The sequence below is a fragment of the Lactuca virosa genome, chromosome 4 (genome assembly GCF_052849685.1).
Source record: "Lactuca virosa cultivar CGN04683 chromosome 4, Lactuca_virosa_CGN04683_v6, whole genome shotgun sequence".
Lineage (NCBI taxonomy): Eukaryota > Viridiplantae > Streptophyta > Magnoliopsida > Asterales > Asteraceae > Lactuca > Lactuca virosa.
Window position 1 is genome coordinate 70423787 of NC_136429.1, and position 19882 is coordinate 70443668.

The window sequence follows — 19882 nt, forward strand, 5'->3', positions numbered from 1 at the left end:
GAAAGCTAAAGTGTTAGAAGAAGAGCTAACTTTCCCACAAATCATCCACCTTTAACAGGTGAGTGTATAGTTACTTTCATCTTCCACATATATATACACAAGTATTTAAATGATTAAATTTTATATGTGTTAATTATCTGTATCTATGATATTTGTGTTAGAGAAAGTAGTATGATAAGATTACGCTTAATAGAATCATACATTGCTGAAGTAATGAACTATTTTATTTTATCATACTTAATTATTATTGGGTAGTGAAGGGTTGTGAAAGAATAAATAGTGGTGTGAGGCCATGACCAACATTATACTAATTTGCTACTAGGACTAGTCGTCTAGCAGAGTATAGATGACGACCACCGACTATTCTAGACAGTCTTGTCGAACACTGTTAGACTCACAATCTATAGGTGTTAATGAACTGTGCATTCATTTGGGTACTCTACCCCCCATGGTTTCCTTTATTGACATATATTACTAAGGAATCTCAAAGTAGTATTGTTTACTCGTTGCTTATAGTGATCCATTAGGCTAGGTTCCTTGAGATCATCATTTTAGGACCACTGTGTGAGAATAACTGGAATGGATAATCGAGTTAATTGTTTATTGTGAAATCTATATATTTAAAAGAAAGTCGTAACTGCAATAATGGTCCCTATGGTTTTGGTCGAAAAAAAGTTTGAACATGCACCGGTGGTCCAAATTTGGATACATTTTGTAACTTTGGTCCCTATGGTTTCCATTTTATTGTTGACTAGGTGTGAAACTCGTGTACTACACGGGTTGATTAAAAAAATATATATGAAGATATAAACTTTAAATATTTTTTTAAAGAAAACATTAAATATCAAAGTGTAAACATCAAGTATTTTTTTAAAAAAAATTTTAAAATATATATACAAACAAAATGATGAATAAATAAATAATTCAATTTATATTAATAAAAGAAACTACAGAAAAATAATTATATTTTTACCATATAATATTTTTTTAGTTTGTCAATAAAAAACAACAAAGTTTGATTATTTTTTTATATAGACCATTTTGCCTAAAATGACAATGAACTTTAAAAGATACATGTCAATTTTCTATATTGAAGGAAACATATTAAAATTTGAAAATATAAGGAAACAAATTAATGACACGTTAATTAATTTCTATAACTTACAAAATTAGATAGTTAATTAAAAAAATCAAAAATTACTACAAAATGACAAGTGGAAATTAATTTCTAAAAATTAATCACAAAATTATATGTGTCTAAATACATAAGAAATTGACAAGTGGTAAAAAGTTCTTTATTTATTAGGGAGGATTAGATCCACACCCGACCTGAAAGAACAATTTTGTCATTTGAATTTTATTATTGCTTTTATTTTATGTTGGTTTACTGTTTTATCTCTATTTAAAAATAAAAAAGAAGTCCACTGCCACCGTACTCTCTCTACCACATTTTGGTTCCTTCATCTTCTATCCGTTTCAAAAGAGAACACAAAAATTTTCCATGTTTCTTTTTCATTGTATCTTCAAAGTAGATTTCAGCTTTTCTATGGATATGAACAAGTAGGAAAGAGAGGTCCTTGATTTTGATATCAGTTAGGGTGTTTACATTTTTGGTTCTTCAGTTTTTTGAGAATTCCCGATATCGATTCACGGCGATGTTGGTGGACATGGGATTTGCTTGAAAACTTCATGAATATGAAACTAGATCTTGAAAGGATGTACATGATGAATACGTTTAGGTTAATTTTCTATATTTATTGTGCTTGTTAATTTTCTACACATTTATGGGTTTGTAAACTAAGAACCAAATCTGGGATTGTGTGGTGTGTGTGTGTGTGCTTACCATCAACGGAGTTGGGTATATTGGCGGAGTTCCATCAAACATTAATTGGGATTAAACTTTAGGATCAAACAATGGCTTGAACAATAAACGAAAGTCACCATAGTGTTTTGGGCATATGTGAAAATCAATTTCAAATGCACCCTAACCAGATGCACATTTACCCACTAAATACTTGTAGAGATATGGAAAACTAAACTTTATTCTTTCTCTGGCGATTTCGATTACGGAAGATGATTCATGGGCTCAGAACTGGAGCTTGATCCTTTTTAGGAAAACTGATTATAAGAATATTGAGGAGGATCTGAATACATTTTATTTAGATTGTTCGATCTAAAGTATTTGCTTCAATCAATTGCAGGTGGATGAGACAGAGCCCCATGTGGAGGAAGAGAAGCATGAGTAGACGCAAGCCCTAATTTTCAAAAACGAGTTCAGACAGACATAGAAGAAGCTTTGATGGTGGATGATGTTGATGGTGACTTTAAGGAGGGGCATGTTTTTTGAAGCTCCACCATTGTCGTCCATTGGAATCCATGTTTCGATTAGTGGTTATAAGATGTAGGAGAACAAGTAGTGGTACGAAGGCACTGGGATAGTGATTTTAATTTGCCAAGTAGTTTAAAGAGATTGTGGCAGATAGTACAATAAATTGTTGTAAGGCGTGTAATAACTCGTTTATGCTTATGTATTGACGATTATTAAATCCAATTATTTTTAATATTAATGAGAAAAAACGTTTCACCAGAAATGATTGATTGTTTATTTTATGTTAATGAAAAAAATTTTAGGGCAATTCCTCACTAAAGTATTCTTTTAAAGGATACATTGTTTTAAATAAGCATAAAGCGAAAATTGAGGATGTAACAGTACTATCGTGTTAAAACTCATTTTCTCGACACAAAAAGATTTTTTCTTTATGCTTACTCTAAAACAAAGTATTCTTTATATTGCGTAATTTTTCCCATAGAAAGTATTTCCGAATAAATATTTTTCATTGATTATTAAAAGTTTGGGATGTCATAACTGATATAAGAAACATAAGCATAAAAATAGTCGTTACAGACCTTACAACATATTATTATACTAATAAACTACATCTCCACGAATAACTCATCGGATCCAAACATCGTTATCCATGTACCTTTGTACTGCTTCCTATGATACAAATAAAATTGAGTGGGTCAGGTTGGGAAACTTGGTGAGTACATAGGTTTTTAACCAACAATAATATAATTAATTTGTTTAATTATCTATTTTACATAAAAAATTAACCTGATTACCTATCTTCGTTTCCTATATCTTCATCTCTAAAGATTTATCGTACGAATCATCTTGCAACATTGAGTAGACAGTACTGCTTCGAGGATTCCTCGACAATACATGTCAGTTAGGAATAAAGTACATCATTTGAACACATAGTTCATCACCTACAGGTTGCAAACCTGCCAATGTTCCACTGGACAGTCTAGAATAGGTTGTGGTCGTCATCTATACTCTGCTAGATGACTACATCGTAAGTCCAATAGTACTATTAAATTCATGGCCTATTTTCATTATTTTCATCTCTCATCACCCATATCCTTTATCATTTGTCATCTTTCATCACCCATCACCCTCATCATCTGCCATCTCTCATCACTCATCACTACCCAATATATTATAAAAATACATATATGATATAAATCATATAAAAATAATCTTATGTTATTTCATCTAACATAGAATATATTAATCACAGATAAAGAGCAAATATAGCTTTTAATTATCTAAATACTTCATATCTATGTGTAAGATGAAAGTAACTATGCACTCACTTGTTAAAAGTGGATGACTCGAAATTATGGCAGCGCTTCGCCTAACACTTTAGCTTTTCCTTTGATATGACCTAGGTAATCACATCACTCAGTCTTAGTTTTATATTCATGGTGACTAATGATAGTCTACTAATCCTAATGTCTATATCAAAATCTATCAAGTAAGGAATAACCAAGTAAGATTATATCGGAGGCATGGTTCGTTTGGTATACAAAGTATACTGTTTGGAAATCTCACCTTAAACACCTCACTAAATCTAGCCTAGACATTATTCCCGTAAGTAGATCAATCAGTATTATGAATTGAAATCACTGATAAATCTTATTTATAGATTCATAATAACTACTATGAATATAAATATAAGTTACACGTGAAGCATAGTAAGTGCAGCTTAACTTACGTGGATTTTTAGCAAAAACCGGGAAAGTCGCGGGCATAACTTCTAAACCGAAATCTCTATCTCTTAGCCACTCTAAAGCATCGCCAAAGTAGCCAAAAACTAGAAAGTATGGGACTAGTAGTGAGAAAGAGTTTCCAGAGGATTTGAGGTTGAATGGGTGAGAAAATGGGTTGAATTCGTCTTGTATTTATAGAGGATATAGGGAGGCGTCGTGTACAAACCAAAAGCGTGTCGTGCACTTCTTCGATGTCTCACGTCTACCTTGCGGCCACATATCACAATTATGGTGGTCCACGTCCCACCTTCTAGAAGTGTCGCACACGCCATGTGCTTTGAGATTTAATTATTTTCTAAAAATCGTATGTTTCTCATATGAGCTCCATTTTCGGTGCTCTTTATACCCACGTGCAGCTACCAACGATTATTACAACTTTCATATAGACTCCATCAGCTAATTCTCACTTTATTTTTACAGTTATATTATTAACATGCTTAGACTAGTAAAGTCCGTATAAAAATGATAATTTTCTCATACGACCTCCATTCACGACTGTCTTTATATAGACGGACTCCTAATCATGAGATCTTCAACTCTCGTTTAGATTGTTTTTCCTAACAATCAACCGATCTAAAATTCGGTTTCAGTGTCGCACACTGCTACACTGAAACTTTGAAAAATCATAACTTCCGCTTATGAAGTCAGATATTGGCGTTCTTTATATACACCCTATTTCTTTAATGACTACAATGAATTTTGTTTAGATTACTTTGGCCAATAAGCAATCGATCTCCTATTCGTATTTTATAATGTATTTCTCTGTATAGGACTGAACGCAAAACTTCAAATAATCATAAAAAGGCTTATATTATGTAGTTAGCAAAGCGCACGATTAACGATTATCTTGTTCGGGGATTTTAATTATAATATTTATTACTATTATACTTTAATCATCTAGCCCTAACTCACGGACGTTACAATTATCTCCCTCTTAGGATGATTACATCCTGAAATCATCAAAAAAATAGGGTTGGATGATGATCTGCTAGTCATTTTCCATCCTAAGCTCTAACCGTAACACTTATGTTTTTCCGTATCAAGCTCTTAGACTTCTTGACTGCTGCTAGTGCTCAGACTTGCACATGCTCTTCATTGTATTTTGAACCTTTAGTCCCAACCTTAGAATTACAAATTCGATCTTCATTTAAGACTCCTGCTCCTTCTCGAACAGACTTGACCCAAGATAAGGTCTTTACTTTGGATACCGTAACAGACCGATTGGTCACAATCTAATGACATTGCATCGTATGATGTATTGGCTAGACTTAGGTCTCTATGAGTCAAACTCTAGCACGAAAGAAACCTTCCTTCATGTTATAATGTGATATAATCACATCATAGCAGGTAACATTTCTAGTTACAGGCGGCTTAGCCATAATGACGTTTGCGATACTTTTTTCGATCGCTTGGATTTTCCTTAGATCTTTTAACTAAAGTTAGATACTACATCGAACATGGTTCTTTGAACCAAGTAACTTGCTTCTTATATTTATCTTAATTGGAATCGATTTGATATGAACACTAGGGTTGGAATAACATTTATCTTCATATTCATCACCGAAACGAAGGTAATGATGAAAGCGAACTCAACTACTAGTGTCTTAGTAACCTTGTGACTTTTCCTGATCCAAGTGTGTGTCCTTTGCTTTGGGTAGTATAGGTCTCTACTATCTTTCACACCTACTCATACTCGTCCCAAGAATTGTCTAGCAGTCCACAAGTCACCATACAAGAAACTCACATAGCAACCTAACAAATTCAATTAGTATAATGTAATAAGGATTATATGACTTCTTGAAAATGATTAAAATGTTATTCAAGTTCACCATATCTTATGCCTCGTACATTAGGCTACATCACATAATAATATTTATATGAGATGTCTAGTTTATATCTTGTACTTTAGATAAGGAGCTCCTATTCCTGATCTCCTGCTGCGACATTTGCTTCATTAAGGATCATATGGAATGCTCTTTCCTTGGGCTTCAGAGACACATTCAGCCTTGCTGCTTCGTTTTTCTTTAGGTAATCCTTCGAAATATGCCCCTTATCCCCACATCCGTAACATATCCTGTCATTGAACGTATGATCTTTGGAATAGTGACCTACCCTTCCACACTAATAGTAGGTCACTTCTCCATCGTATCTCCCAAAGTGCTTCTTCTTGCACTTCTCACACCATTTTGTTTCATTGTTACCCCAAACATCGTGTCGTTGTGGTCAAACATTGAGAATCTACTTGTAACGACCCAAAATCATTTTCCTTAACGACGTTAGATCTCCATTACACTGATATTTATTTTCATAAACATATTTCGATTCTATGTTATAAATTGAAATAAAATAAAAGGAATTAATAAGTAATTAAAAGATTTAATTAACAACAAAAAGGTATATTTTAACTATAAAGAGAAAGATGAAGGACTATTAATGTAACTTGTACATTAAATATCCGGACATGTAAATAAACTCACTTTTATTTCTAGCTTAATTACGAGTGTAAATGTTACTTCAATAGATTCCCTTGTTTCTGTTTCTTGCGATCGATCTACCAGTGATCCACTTAGAAAACGGATGCTCGTAATTGAAGGGTTGTTCCAAACGTAAAGAAGGAGAGACCGGTGAATAAAGAGAGGTTTCGGGAGAGGGTTGTGGGTGGAGGCAAGGGTTCTCGATCAAAGAAAAAAAAAACCCTTTTGTGACTGGAAATTGAAGCAGAAATCAAACTCTTCTTCCTGGTAAGTTGATCCTTTTGTCTCGTTTTCATTCTTGTTCAAGATCATAATTTTATGTGTAAATCTTTCTAGCTATTCCACAATTTTAAAAAGAGCCATGTTGCTTTCTTTTGTCTGCTTCACGATGTACGCCGCTTAGTTTTTCTTTCATGTTCAACATAAACACATACTTAGTCTGGTACCTATTCATGTGCTTCACGAGAACTCTGGACAAATTTTGTTCCTCCTTTTTCACATCCGACTTCTTGATTTCTTGCTACTAGTTGCCGTCATCTATTGCTGGAAAATAATTTAATGTAACCTAAAAATGGTGGTTATATAAGTATACATGCATGTGCGTAAAAGAGTTAGTAAAAACAATTTGCATGTCTATCACAACCTTATGACTTCGAAGGCCATATTCATGAAAATATTAGGAAGATTAAAAAAAATGATAAAGAGAGAACAAATAGAATCCTTATGATCAAGCTTCCTAATGACACTATATTCCATTTATTAACATCAATTTAGTCTTGACTTCTAGCATGCCTTGAAATATGTAATATACAATTTCGTTGGGACATGGTTCACTACGTACATAATACAGACACATGACTACCCATATACATTTTATGGTGGAAAGGAAAGTTAAACAACGAATGGGACAATGAGGTTTGTATGATAAAATATTAATTAATTAGTTTTAAAAAAAGAAAAAAAACTCAAAGTTCTTATGTGAGTGAATGCCATCAGTAACATGATATATATTTACAATGGTTGTAGCAATTCAGTATTATAATTAATCATTTATTTATGTGTCGTAAGATTTAAATTAAGCATCATATCTAGGTAATCTTTTAAATAAAAAATTTGATTAATCTTTAATAAGCATATGTTAACCATGACTATTATACGGTTAATGATCAATGTAAATATTAATAAATAATGCTTAGGCTCTTAAATTAAGATTAAAGCATATATTTATGAAATTTTGATTATGTATAGGTCACTCTTGACAACTTAAAGACATTTCAAAGTAACGGGAAAAGTAAATGGTCATAGAGATCCAAGGTGAGTTAGTATTTTTACTCACTAAATGTGCATAAGTTGCAAAGTACATTTCATACATAGATCATTGATTCACTTTATGTCTAAATTAGTCATTGTTTGTGTTTAAGTCTTAGGTGTTAACTTTATATGTTTTCTTGCTAGTTGACATGCTTAGGGTCTAAATTGATATTTGATTTCGTTATGATGAGTATGATGTTTATGGTATGCTAGCATAAATTTGATTGAAATAATGATAGTTTGTTATGCTTTGGTGAATTGTTGATGAATTTGGTGAATATTATGATATCGGTTGATTGTATGAAATTGCATGCTTTATATGATGAATTGTTCAGTTTTGTGGGGCGTTGCATAGTGGCTTGGGTAGTTTATGACACTTACCATAAACACAAGTGTTTCGTGATGTTTGTACTAGTCCTCCTTGGTAGGACCAAACCACTCCGTTGGTACCATATCCTGAACAACATCACGAAACACTTGTGTTTTGCATAGTTGTAGTAGCGAAAGGGGTGTCTGGGGTTGGTGTTTAGGGTGGAAGTCATGAGCCGCTTAGAGAATTCAATAATGCGGGCACACAACTAGTGAACTGGCTAGTTCCCTTGGGATAGGATAGTACGTAGATATCCACGCTTATCATAGGACGCTTTTGGTGATAGGCGATGCTTTTGGTGACATACTTTTGGTGATTTAATTTTGGTGATATGCTTTTAGTAACATGCGATGCTTTTGGGGATATGTTATGTTTTGGTGATATGTGATGCTCTTTGTCATATCTATTTCTTTTGGTGACATGTGGTGCCTTTGGTGATATACAATACTTTTCGTGGTATGTGATGAATTTTTTCTTATATGTATTGTATATGTAAGTAAGGTGTATTTTTTTCATGAAGTTGTTATGTCATAAATTGATTTGTTGACCTGTTTGGGAATTTTACGTTTTCCCTACGACTATATGCAACTTTTATTAACTCACTCAGCAGGGGCTGACACTTGTTTGTTGTACTTGTGCCTTTGGTTCGGTATAGGTAGCTTATGAGCGTGGATTGGTGAGTTTGGGCACAATTATCTTTGTGTAGTATGGTTTTATTTATTGATACCAATAAGCTTGGACACGTTTTTGATTATTTACTTTAAAGTAATTTGCTTCCGCTACGTTTTATTTGGTTTGGAATTATGTTTGAACTTTGAAGTAACATTATGGTTTGAAACATTTTTAGTTTGATTAAACAAAGTCTTATGCTGTGGTTTTCCTTTAAAAAGTTGTTAAAATAATTGATTTTAAAAAACAAATTATGGTAAAAATCACGAAGTTATACTACTCTTCTTGTCGGACCTTGAAGATCGTTCAGACTCCCTCTTCTCTCCCACCTCAGCTTTCTCCACGCCCTTCTCCCTTATCTGGGTCTCTACATTCCTGGCCACCCAGATGGCTTCCTTCAGAGTAGTTTCTAGCTTCACCGTTAGACCATAATCTATCGGTAGTCCACTAGTAAACTTGTTTACTTTGGAAAGTTCGTTATGAAGTAGGTTAGGAACTAGCTTCATCTTCTCAGTGAAAGCTGCAACATACTCGCGGACAGTAATCTTTCCTTTCTTTAGATTCTAGAATTCATTGTTGATCTCCGGAAATGTTGTTTAAAGTAGTGTTGCATCTTCAACTCCTCAAGGAAGTTCTCCCAATACATCTTAATGGATTCTCCCTTCGGCATACTACCATCCAACAACTTCCACCAACTAAACACTCCAGTCTTTAGTTGTCTGACCGTGAGGACGGTCTTCTGTCTATTGCTGCAGTAGTAACTCTTGAACATCATCTCCATTTCAGAGATCTAATTTATAACCTCCACTGATTTTGGGCTCCCAGAAAGACATGGTGGTTTGGAAGCCATGAAGTCCTTGTACTTGCATCCATCTATTTCAATTCCTTAATCGAGATTATTCATTCTAACCCTTCGCAGTTCAGCTTGGTCAACAGTCCTACTGTAGCTTCCCTCTTCCGACTGACCTTCTTTTAGCACCAGTTCAACAATTGGTGCAGCCACTTCTTTCTTATTCCCTTGGAGTAGTTGTCTAGTCTCCTCCATTTGCTCAGCTAGCATCACACGAATCATGGCTTGAACTCCTGCCATCGTGATTGGTTTGGCTTTTGGCATGACTTCTAGTGCACACTCGATCACACGTCGAGGTTCAGGCTGCTGGTTTCCGTTACCATTTCCCAGTCAGCTGTGTGTTCTCACCATGACGTTCTATACACCCAATAATCATTCAATGTACCCAAATTGCGAGTATATTATGATAGATAAGGTTTTAGTTATGTTTAGACACATAATCTTCCTTATCACTTTGGAAAGTTATATACCAGTTCTAATACATTAATTATATGCTTAGAATCCTAAACACATAAAATTTCCAAATCATGGTAGGGAATAGACCTTAGATCTACTCAAGTAAGAGAAATCTAGGTAGGAAACCTAAGGCATGCTATAATATAAATCATTTAGCACATAACAGCAAATTAGACATCTCATCCTAAAGTAAGCTAGTGCTTGTGTCAATTGAGGTATACTAACTAAAATATAGTAGACACACATCTCAAGATCATCGCTTAGCATTCGAAGTTTGAGTTTAGAAATCCTTATAACTCCTAGTTCTCTTAAACTAATGCTCTAATACCAACTGAGACATCCCCATTTTCTCGACCCAAATAGAATTTTTCTTTATGCTTATTCTAAAATAGAGTATTCTTTATATTGTTGAATTTATCCGAGAAAAAGTATTTCCGAATAAATGTTTTTCAGTGATTATTAAAAGCTTGGGATTTCATAACTAACATAAAAAACATAAGCATAAATTTATTTGTTACATGCCTCACAACATCGTATTATACTAATGGCCTATATCTCCTCCAATCACTCATCAGATCCAAACATCATTATCCATGTACATTTGTACTGCTTCCTATGATACAAAGGAACTGAGTGGGTCAGGTTGGGAAACCTGGTGAGTACATAAGGTTTTCAACCAACAATAATATAATTAATTTGTTTAATTATCTATTTCAAATCAGACAATTTACCCGATTACCCATCCCAGTTCTCCTATATCTTCATCTTTTAGGATCGATCGTAAGAATCATCACGCAACATTGAGTAGACAATATTGCTTCAAGGATTCCTCCGTAATACAAGTTAGTTAGGAATAAAGTACTTCATATGAACACGTACTTCATCGCGCCACAGGTTGTGGATCCACCTGTGTTCCACTAGATTGTCTAGAATAATCCATGGTCATTATCTATACTCTGTTAGATGACTACATCGTTAGTACAATAGTACTATTAAATTCATGGCCTATTATCATCATTTGCATCACTCATCACCCATCTTTTTATAATTTGTCATCTGTCATCACCCATCACCCTCATCATCTGTTATCAGTCATCGCCCATCACCCTCATCATCAGTCATATCTCATCACTCATCACTACCCAATATATTATAAAAAATACATATACGGTATAAATCATATAAAGATCATATTATGTTATTTCATCTAACATAGGACATATTAATCACATATAACGAGCACATATAGCTTTTAATTATCTTAATACTTCATATCTCTGTGTAAGATGAAAGTAAATATGCACTCACTTGTTAAAAGTGGATGACTCAAAATTCGGGTAGCAATTCGCCTAGCACTTTAGCTTTTCCTTTCATATGACCTAGGTAATCACATCAATAAGTCATAGTTTTATATTTCTGGTGACTAATGGCAGTCTACTAATCCCAATGTTCGCATCAAGATCTATCAAGTAAGGAATAACCAGGTAAGATTATATTGGAGGTAGAGTTTGTTTGGTATACAGAATATACTGTTTGGAAATCCCACTTTAAACACCTCAATAAATGTAGCGTAGACATCATTCTTGTAAGTGGATCAATTGGTATTTTGACTAGGAATCACTGATAAATCTTATTTATAGATTCATAATAACGAATATTAATATAAATATAAGCTATACTTGAAGCATAGTAAGTGCAGCTTAACTTACCGGGATTTTAGTGAAAACTGGGAAAGACACAGGCATAACTTCAAACCCGAAAGCTCCGTCTCTTATCCACTCCAAAACCTCGCTAAAGTAGTCGAAAACTACAAAGTAAAGGAACTAGGAGTGCAGATGAGTTTCCAGAGGAATTGAGGCTGAATGGGTGAGAAAATGGTTTGAATTCATCTTGTATTTATAGAGGATACATGGGGCACCATGCGCAGACCAAAGGCGTGTCGCATGCTTCTGCAACGTCTCTCCTTTGCCCTTCCACCTCGTGATTCAATTCTGGTGGTCTTCGTCCCACCTTCTAAACGCACCGTGTGGGCCTCACGCAGTACGCTTCGAGATGTAATTATTTTCTAAAAATCGTATATTTCTCATATGAGCTCCGTTTTAGACATTCTTTATATTCACGTGTAACTATCGACGAGTAGTAAGACTTTCATTCAGACGTCATCGGTTAATTCTCACTTTATTTTTAAGGTTATATTTTTAACAGGTTTAGATTTTTAAAGTCCGTATAAAAATCATAATTCTCTCATACGACCATCTTTCTCGACTAACTTTATATCGACAGACTCCTAATCACGATATTTTCAAATTTCATTTAGATTTTGTTTTTCCTTACAATCAACCGATCTGAAATTTGGTTTTTGTATCGCACATTTCTATACTAAAACTTCGAAAAATCAGAACTTCCTCTTATGAAGTCAGATTTAGGCATTTTTTATATACACGCTCTTGCTTTAATGACTACTATGACTTTCATTAAGATTACTTAGGCCAGTAAGTAATCAATCTGCGATTCATATTTTATGACGTAATGTGTCATATAGTTATGACCATAAAACTTCAAATAATCATAACTACTTCACAAAAAGTCAGATTTAAGTGTTCTTTATATCTACAGAATCATCATCGTGACTACTACAATTTTATCAAGACTATTTATCCTAAAAACTCCTCTACCAAAAAATTTGATTTATCATTTATCGATAATTTCCCAAAAAAAAGGCTTATATTATGTAGTCAGCAACGCGTATGATTAACGTTTATCCTGATCAGGTATTTTAATCAGAATATTTATTACTATTATAATTTAATCATCTAGCCCTAACTTACGGGAGTTACACAATATATAAGTATACCATATATTATTCTGAAGGTTCTTAATTGAAATAGACAACCAAAAGTGAAATTGATTCCATTGTGAAAAATAACACTTAGAAATTGGTAGATATGCGTTCTGGGAAAAAAACCAATTGGGCACAAATGGATGTTCAAAAAGAAATCCAGACCTAATGGTACTATTGAGAAGTAGAAAGCTCATTTAGTAGCTAAAAGGTTACCTTCAAAAAGAGAGTCGATACTTCTTTGATACCAACTCACCTGTTATAGAATAACATCAATACAGACATTGATAGTGATAGCAACCAGTCATAATTTTGAAAAATACACCAAATAGATATGAAAATTGCATTCTTGAATGGTGAATTAGATAATATATGAATAAGCCTAAAGGGTTTGTGGTGATAGGTCAATAAAATAATGTCTATAAATTAGTCAAGTCACTTTATGTACTAAAACATTCTCGAAAGAAATGACATGAAAATCTTGACAATACACTACCATCTAATGCAATTACAATAAATGAGTGTGATAAATATGTTTATGTCAAACAGTACAATAATACATGTCATTATATGTTTATATGTACATGACAAGCTTATAATGGATACTATTTTAGATATTATAATCAAACCAAGAAAATGTTATGTTCCTCATTTTCCATGAAGGACATGAGTGCAGTTGGTGTAATTCTTGGTGTAAGAGTTTGAAGAACTCAAAGGGATATATCTTACACAGTCTAATTATATTGAAATCGCACTGAAGAAGCTTGGACACTGTGATGACAAGTAGGTTGCCACCCCATTTGATCCTTCTATATATCTTAAGAAGAATATAGGTGATAATGCCACTTAGCTAGAATATACTCAAGCTCTTGCAAGCTTGATGTATATTATGAATTGTACTAGACTGGACTCATCATACAGTTTAAGTAGATTGGGTCATTATTCTTATAATCATATGAATGATCAGTGGTATGAACTAGTTAGAGTGCTTGGATATTTAAATCATCCAATGAATTATGGGTTGGATTACACGAGATATCCTCATGTTCTTGAAGGATATTATGGTGTAATGAGGATTTCCATTACCTATGAGGGTAAATCCACAAGTGGTTATGTATTTACACTTATTGGAGTTGTTATACAATGGAATAATAATTTCTAGCTTTAGAAAAAGCTACTGAAGAAATTGAGTGGCTTAAAAGCTTCCTAGAAGGTATTCCATTCTGGCCTAAACCTGTTACTGCAATTTATATCTATTGCGATAACATGTGTGCTCTTACTAGAACATAAAATCAGATATACAATAGGAAAATGGGACATATTAGGCATAGACATATTAAAATAAGAGATTTGGTTAAAAATGGAATCATTTCCATTATTTACATAGAGTAAAAGGAAAATATAGTAGATCCTTTGACAAACGACTATAGTAGAGACAAAGTTCTCTTCACATTGAGGGGGGTGGGTTTAAAGCTAACACAATGAGTCACCATCTGGCAGAAACCTAACCAAGCAACATTGGAGATCACATGGTCTAGGTGCAATAGGACAACTAGTTAGGGATGAATCAAAGAAACACAAACAAAAATTTATTTTCACTCCTATTACAATTCATGTTTTCGTGTCGTGTATCAGATATGAATTTACATGACACAAATTTGTGAAACACAAACAAGACAAGAGTTGTAAAACTTTTTTGGGGTATCAAACATGAACATGATGTTGGATTAAGGTATCTAAGCTCATAACTCAATTGGTATAAACATGAAAATATAAGCAAAGTCCTTTTTAGGCTGCCCTCATAACCAAAAAATAGCTAGAAATGATATTAGGAGAGAGAGAGAGAGAGAGAGAGAGAGAGAACTAATTTGTCAATATTTTATGTGATTAATATATTAGTTGGGAATCGATAACTGATACATTAATTTTTTATGTGATTAATAAATTAACATGAGATCAATAGTTAAATAATTGATTTGTTAATTTATATGGTTAATAAATTAATAAAAAAATCAATTAGAATTAATTAATTATTAATCTGAAATTAATACGGGATTAATTTGAATTAATTACAGGTCCAATGGGTGAATTATAATTGTTCAATAGATGAACAAAAGAAACAATTCTATAACCCTCCATGGCATGGACGGTTTTGAAGGGGTTCTTAGGATTTCTGGAAGCCTCCTGGATGCAGATAAGCAATGGATTTGAATTGGGATTTATTATTTAAGTAATTCAAATCTAACTTTTCCTACAAGTTACCTAAACTATAAATAGGACCCCTAGGCTCATTATTTTTGTTCATACCTTTACATACAAGATTAGGAACGAAATTTATATCCCTTTCTTCTCTCCCTTCTTCATTCTAGTGTTTCTAGGTTTTTGGGTACAAACCATTAGCGACATTAAACTTTTAGTTATTGCTTTCCAAGGTTTACAAGAAGGATATTTGTTTGATTATTCGCTACAATAATAAAGAGGTATGTAAACCCTAACTCTATGTAAATTTCGATTATTATATAGTTTTCGTAGGGTTTTTGAAATTCATAGGTTATTACTATCAATTAGAAAAAACATAGATCCAAATAGGTTGCATTTGAACCTAAGAGTTAAGTAATTTTTTACCTCATGCATAGATTTATAACCATTAAAATCCATCAGTGGTATCAGAGACTAGATTGTTTTCTATTGATGGTGCAGCATAGTGAATGGATCAAATTTAGGGTTTATAGAAATTAAACCATATAGCCTTGAAATTTCGACATGGCTAGATTTTATTGAAACCCTAGCCTCCACCCCCTATTTTCAAAAATGCTAGGGTTCCCTAAGCGTTTTCTGGTTTCCTTAATTATTGTTTTAACATCCTTAAAATTTGAATAATTAAAATTGCATAACCCCAAACTCTAATTTCGAAAATTAGAAGGGTTTGAAAGGACATAATTTCATTAAAAGTATAATTATATAAAAGTAATAGAACCTTCTTTTAAAATACCTATCGAGTTACTTTAGTAAAAATGTTAAAAGTATGCTAATCCATGAAAAACACACATCATTATTTATTAGTCGTTAGTGGAGCGTATATGGCTAACCGGCACACTAAGTTGGGACAATAAAGTTGAATGATGGTACAAATCGTAAATTATCATTGTTCATGGAGAATGTGTAGTTAACGGGCACATCAATTGGAGATGATAAAATACATCAATGTTGTCTAGCGGTTTTGCATGATTATTGACATCTAGTTTTGTGATCCTCACCATCCTAGTCAGAGAAGTGAGAGCATAATCCGAGATTAAACATGTCATTGATAAGATTCAATGAATCTAAAAAGATCTAGGAGCTTCATAAGATTGAAATTGATAAAATCATTACCTACCTAAAATAGATTCAAAATTGATTACGGCATACTTCTTCAAAGTTCAAATCGAAAATATGGATCCTAGCCTTAATTTGAATTTTGGGTTAATAATTAAGGATTAAAATCAACTAACTTGAATTCTCTCTTTTTCCATTTTTAGATGTCTTATGAAGAGAGAAATTGTCTTCCTCATTCTTATGGAAATGGTTTTCCTCAATATTCTGGAGATGGTCTTCAAATTTCAATTCATAGTGAAGTTGTTTTCCCTTCCCTAGGAAATGGTCGAACTGGACATCATGCTTCTTCAACTCTTCCACCTCGTCCTCATATAACTCTCCCATTTCCTCAAGTTGAAAGATATGGGACTACTCACTCAATATTGGCATGTAAACATCAAGATGGAAACTCTATGTCTGCACATTAATCTGAAAATGAAATCGTACATTGAAAAATTAGATAGAATGGGTGTTTTTTTCCCAATGGAGAAATCCCTTGATTTGGTTCTTCTCTTGCTTCCAAAGTCATATGATCAGTTCATTAAGAACTTTTATATGAGGAATATCGATGTGACCCTAATTAAACTGACCCAAAAGTTGATGGTTGTTGAAGCAGAAATGTTTAAGAGCACATCTGAATAGGATATGCTTATAGGTTCTAATTTCAACGTTTCCATGGACATTGACAATGGTGACAATGGTGTTCTAGAAAAGATTTTTTCTTCCCAATAGAAAAGGGTCGTCCAAGATCAAACTGTCTGATCATATGGTAAAGGGAAAGGCTAGTTTTGGGATCATTCCATGCGTTGACCCCAAATAGTCTATTTGTTTCTACTGCCAATTGAAGGGACATTGGTTGCAAAGCTGCCCAAAGTAGCTGAAGGATCTTAGATATGGTAAAGTCAATTCGTATGACTCTACTTCTGGTACATCCATTATCTAACTCCATTAGTTTAACAAGTTCTCATTCATAGATTCTTAATACATGATGTGACGATCACATTTCGATGATATTGCATGATCTAAGAGAAAGAATGAAGCTTAAGCTGAATGAGCAAAATCCGATCGTGAGAGATGGACTTTTGTCACATGTTTTGATGGTTAAAATTTGGAGTTACTATTAAAGAGTTAGGATAATTTAATAGACTGTCACATTTTGATGATATTGTAGGATCTAGAAACATAGTTTTATTTTTATGCAATGTAAGGACAAGTTCCAATTTTCTTTTTTAATAAAATGAAGTTTTGGTTCATCAGGTTGCCTTAGATTATATTTCCTTGCAATGGCGTAAATGAATATGTTGATCTTGTTTCAAATAATGGAAATGTTAGTTGTGGATTTGATTCTTATGATATCGCTTGTGGTACTATCATAATCCACAAAGTGAAAATAAATATCATCACCAAGTTTCAATTGGACAGAGACTTAGAGTCATATAATTCGAATTTTTTGATGCATGAGAATCTTCTTCATTGGAAAATTATGACAAATTTCATTGTTCACATGTTTATATGACGTAGGTGAAAGATTGATAGATCTAGTTCATGTTGATATGGACTATTCAGATCCGCCACAAAGGATGATAACTCTATTCGTGATGATTTACTGATGCTTCGGTAAATATGTTTTTGTTTATAAGATTAAACAAAACTCTAATACATTGAAAAGATTCAAAGAGTAGCAGAACGAATAGAAAAATCTATTAGGAAGAAAGATAAAAAGTTTCTGCAATCTAAAAAGTACTTTGGTATCATGTTTTATGATCATCTTAGTGATTTTTGTGGAATTATATCACAATTGATCCTTGAAGAAAATCTTAGTGCAATTTAATACTAAGAAGAGGAATTGGATATTGTTGGAAATAGTTCGATCAAGAGATGACTCATACTTCGTTCCAAATCAAGTTTTAGAGCCATGCTCTAGTAACTATGAATCATATGTTAAAACTCATTTCAAACTAACAAGGTTGAAATCACCTCGAAATATGTGGAGCAAATTTTTTTTTCTTAATCTAGCACATTTAGAATTGGAGATGTGTTGTTTTCATTGATCGAGAAACAAAAAATAAACTGAGACATATTCTATAAACTGTTTTCTTATCGAGAATCCACACAAAAGTTTGAATTTTTTTTAGCTCTTCAAGGAATGTTCCTTGAGAGAAAACTCATATGTCAAGAAGTGAGTGGGAGTCGTACTGATATTGAGAGTTTCAAGAGTCAATCGACAATAAACCTTTTAGTTATCACTAGCACGCGACCTGAGGTTGATAACCTATCTTGTTTGATTGGCACATTCTTATTTCTGTACACTTCTAGTTGAGTTGGAAATGCTTATAAGTTCTATGTTTTCATTTAACTGCAAAAGCAAAACTGTGTTGGTCAGTGAAAATACATTGATCAATATGGGTGAACTGCTAACAACATGGAAGCACTGGTAAGATCTTGTACTACTAGAGGGCAAGAAATTTAGAATATCTGAGTTCAATCCATGAAGGAAAGCTAAAATTGAATTTGGTTTTGTCCTAAACCTTTTCTTATGATTATATGTTGGAAATGATAGATTCACATTGATGGGAACGTATGCAACATAAAATCTAGGTGGCAAAGTTTTCGCTCTAATTCATGTAAATGATTGTGAGGAAATACTTTCGATGATAGATTATAAGATCTGATAAAGATCAATATGGATATTTGTTGTGTTAATTGCATTCTCAAATTCACAATATGATTACGATATTCGTCTTCATATTTCAAAATGTGAGGAATGGTAGAAAATTGTTTGAACTTTCGAGAGATATATCTATCAGTCGTGAAGGGTTCAAACACATACATATGATCTCGAATTATGGTGTATAAGCTTAAGAAGTCTAGTTAGATACTTATCGAAGCATCGCGTACTAGAAATATGTACCCCTGTAAGAAAGTCAAAGAGTATTAGAAGTCCAGTTGATTTCTGGGTACATTTCAAAGCTAGTGCGAGCATAATAGTTATGCTAATATTGCATGTTGACAATACTATTTGTAGGGAACAATGTCTCCAATTTGCAAATTGCAATGTTTAGGAATTGTTTCGCTATAGTAGACTTAACATAGAGGGCACTTATACTTCATTTCGAATCTAAAGGTTTAGCTCATATAGTTTTATAGGACTTAGTCAAATACATATATGAATATCATGTTCAAATGTTTCAATGTAGGAAATTCGATATATGGAAATATTATTGCAAGAGACTAAACATATATCAAATCATTACGTGAAACATAATGAATCGAGTCCCATATGCCTCGGATATAGGATTGATCATATATACTATAATATTCACTTATTCTAATTTTTCAAATTCCCTGAGCATTGTGAAAAAAGGGTTACAATTTTGCCTGACTAAAGTTGTTAAACGACTATCAAGAACATATGGAGGTTTTACCAAAGACTGGTTGCTTGTGGA